At 53.3% G+C, this 3,420-nt stretch overlaps 1 protein-coding gene across 6 annotated transcripts in view; it reads left to right on the forward strand.

Moving 5' to 3' along the window:
* DDC (dopa decarboxylase (aromatic L-amino acid decarboxylase)) overlaps nt 1-3,420 on the forward strand; it is a 77,252-nt gene that overhangs the window by 3,825 nt on the left and 70,007 nt on the right. For 5 of the 6 annotated variants that reach the window (XM_008569872.1, XM_008569875.1, XM_008569877.1 and 2 more), the window contains exon 1: nt 1,828-1,884. The exons of the other annotated variant lie outside the window; for it this stretch is intronic. The gene's annotated coding sequence lies outside the window, so the exon portion shown is untranslated. Of the gene's footprint in view, nt 1-1,827; nt 1,885-3,420 lie in introns of those variants that run through there. 6 annotated transcript variants of the gene reach the window in all.

The raw sequence follows: 3,420 nt of genomic DNA on the forward strand, positions 1-3,420 counted from the left end.
CCCCCCCTTGCCCCCCCCCCCCCATTGACTCTCCAAGCATCAGCTGCCATGATTTTTAAACACGTGGTGAGGAGCATGCAGGATGCCCTGCTGGGCACACATTAGCTGTGTGACCTTCAGCAAGTTTCCTAACCTCTCTGGGCCTTTGTTTCTTCATCTGAAAAATAGGGATAATGATAATGTCTACCCCATAAAGTAGTTGCATAGGATTGAAAGGTCCTATGTGTAAATGCCCAAAACCAAACAGTTACAAATGCTAGGCATTATTATGGTAACTCTTTCTGAAATGCAAGCTTTCACTCTTTTCTCACAGCCCCAACCCCCTGAGGTCTGTGCCTGGGTATCCACTCCTGTGTCACCTCCCTGCATTATCGTGTTCACTGGGAGCCTGTTGGAAACCCATGGATACAGTCACCCCACCTGGATCCATAAGCTCCTGGCCAGTCCTCCCCTACCAGTACCCCCACTCTTCCTCATCACCAGGGGGGAGACAGGGAGGCCTGTGCTCCACAGGATGGAGGGGGGTTTGCTCAGGAAATGTCTGTCTGTCCAGTTCCGGCCCTCATGGCCAGGGCGGCCCCACGTCTGTGGTCATCGCTGATCTCTCAGTGTTTGCAGGGATGAGCCGTTCCCTTGCTGGCTCGTGCTCCTTCTGGATCATGGTTCCTGCGGCGCTCCCTCCATGCCCCCTGCACAGGTGTGGTCTAATCACCTGCTGCCTCCGTTGTCCATGTGGCTGCTGCCTGCAGATCTGTGCACACCCGGGAAGGGAGTTGCCTGTCCACAGGCTGTGGCCAGCGTCCACTCTCCCATCCCACCCCCCTGCCACTCCCTTCCTGCAGCCCCTCCCCCCTCCCCTGTCCTGCTGTCTCTAAGGCCTCTGCATCTGTCCCAGCTCCTTTGAAAAGATGCTGCTTAAAGCCAGAGTGGGATGGCTCTCCTTGGGGAATTTCAGTCTCCAGACTGCACCACAGGCCCTGAACATGTGCATGTGTGTGTATGTGCAAGTGTGCATGTATGTGTTCCTGCATGTGTGTGATGCATGCGTGCACGTGTGCATGTGGTCACACATGCAGAGGCACCTGCATGCTGCTCCTTATCTGAGAGGACTCTGTTCACTGCCCTTCCTCATCTCCATGGCCCAGTCCCCTTTTGTAAGTTCACATGACGCTGTGTGCACTTTAAAGGAGAAACCGGATCTGGCCCCGCCTTTGCACCGGTCAGCCCGGGGAGGAGGGGGATGCTCCTCCCTGTTGCTGCCCAGTGGATGGAGAAGAGACTGAGCCCAAACTAGTCTTGTGTTGGATGCTAGCAGGCTAAAGGGTAACAGAGCAGGACTTTGAATGAGATGAGCCTGGGTCCAAATCCTAATCTGCTTCTCGTTTGGCTTTCTCATCTGGAGTAACAGGTGTGGGACCCTCTCCTGTCCCTCCTGTGTCTGGCGGGGTCCCAAGCGCCCCTCACCAAAGGAGCCCAGCCAGAGCCAGTGCTCCTCGCATGCTGTGCTGGCCCCATATTCACCCCAGGGATAGAGCCTAGGATTTCTCAGAGTTGCTAGGAGAGTCCCCAGGAGCACTGGCCCCAAGTCTGTGTCCCACACGGTGACCACAAGCACAGAGCCCATTTTTCCTTGGCCCCTGTCCCCCGGGCACTGCTGGCTCTGCTGTTTCCCTCCATCCTGCTGGGCTCCAAGACGGCTCTCACATGCTGGGCTGGAGGGGCTGGAGATGCTGCTTGGTAGATAATGCAGAGCAAGCCGCTCTGATTGGCTTCGGGGAGGCAGACACTTTGTCTACATAAATGGCAATCACATCCTCTGTGCCTTTTAACTGTCACCGAGGAGAGGAGAGAGAGTGGACGGAGAGCAAGCAAGTCCTGCTGCCTGTGAGTACTGCTCTGTGTCCTCCCAGCTCGGGGGCCAGACTCCAGCATCCAGCTCCTGGATGGCTGTGACCCTGGGGTTTGGGGGTGGGAGGTTTGCCGGTTGATTCCAGCTGTGTTGATTTTCTCTCCTCCAAGAGGAAGGAGACTGCCCACCCAGACAGCTGGGTACCCAGCGTGTGCAGGTGGCAGGGAGAGCCGGAGGAACTTTTTGAGAAAATAGGCACTAGCCTAGATCAACCTGCTTTTTTGGTGCCATCTCTAAGCAACAAGTCAGGAACTTCTGAATGTTTTTTAGCCTGTGCTCTTTCAGCCAGGATAGCAATATAACCATGTGAGTGGAAATTATTTTCCAGACAGGGTCACATGTGTGGGGAGCCCATGAGACCCCCAGATGGGGTGGGAAGGAGGAAGCTGCCCAACCATCAGACCCTGCATGCACTGTGGTCACGGGGCTGTCCCTGACCAGGTTCTGACCATCAGAGGTGAGGGAGGACAGCTAATGGCAGCCTTCCAAAGGAATGTGGCAAAAATCAGATCTGATTTTATAAAGGGCCAGGCACACAGTAGGTGCTCAATAATAGGAGCTCTATTACAAATAAGCAAATAAACTGCAGGTGGGAGGTATGAGTGGCCCGCCGCACCCTGCAAGGCCTGTCTGCTGCGTCCCAGGGAGATGCAGGCAGGCGACAAGGGCTTTCCCTTCTTATTCCCCTCTTAGGGACTCCACCAGCTCTGCCCCTTGCAGGTGATTTCTCGTTCCGATAAGCACTGTCCCCCTCTGAAACAGAACTGAAGCAAAGGCGGCAATGGCTGCATAAAAGGTTGGGTTTATCCTGGTATCAGAGGGATACAGATGCTTTTTGCTGGGGGGCGAGCACAGGAGACATCTTGGAACTGTGAGGCTGTAGCACGTTCAGTTGTCTGGGTTCTTTTGAAGGAGAAAAACATCGTATCGTCCACCGCGAGCTCTCTTCTTCCTCTCTCCTGGGTACATGGTAGTTGGGCCTCTGCACATAGCCAGCATGATTAAAAAAATTAAAATGAAGCCCCTTCAAACCTCCATGAATTCAAAGAAATAGCCGGGGGGTTAATTACATGTATTTTCCCATCTTCACAATGTTGATTGTTCTGAAGGTTTTACCCTGTGCTATCAGAAGTTCAACTTGAATCTGGTGATGTTTGGGGAAAGGCTCCAGAGAAATTAGACTCCCTGGATGTTTTAGAAGAGCGGTCCTGATGTTTTTCTCAGTGCTCACTGGCGTTTTCTGGAGGAAACGCACAGGGGGCCCAAAGCACCTAGCACAATGGGCTCTCCAGCAGGAAAGGTTGAAATCCCCCCACTGTATTCTGCGGTGTTTGAGGGGCCTCGTACACAAGGGGGCCCAGGCAAAAGAGAGACAGCCTGGTCTGCCAGTTTGGACAGACCCACATGTAAAAACCACTTCTGAGCTGTGTGGGCTTAGAGAAGCTCCCAGCTTCCCTGGGTCTATTCCTCATTTCTTTTTTTTTTTTTTTTTTTTTTTTTTTTTTTTTTTT

Source organism: Galeopterus variegatus, unplaced genomic scaffold, assembly GCF_000696425.1.
Source record: "Galeopterus variegatus unplaced genomic scaffold, G_variegatus-3.0.2 Scaffold540, whole genome shotgun sequence".
Taxonomy (NCBI): domain Eukaryota; kingdom Metazoa; phylum Chordata; class Mammalia; order Dermoptera; family Cynocephalidae; genus Galeopterus; species Galeopterus variegatus.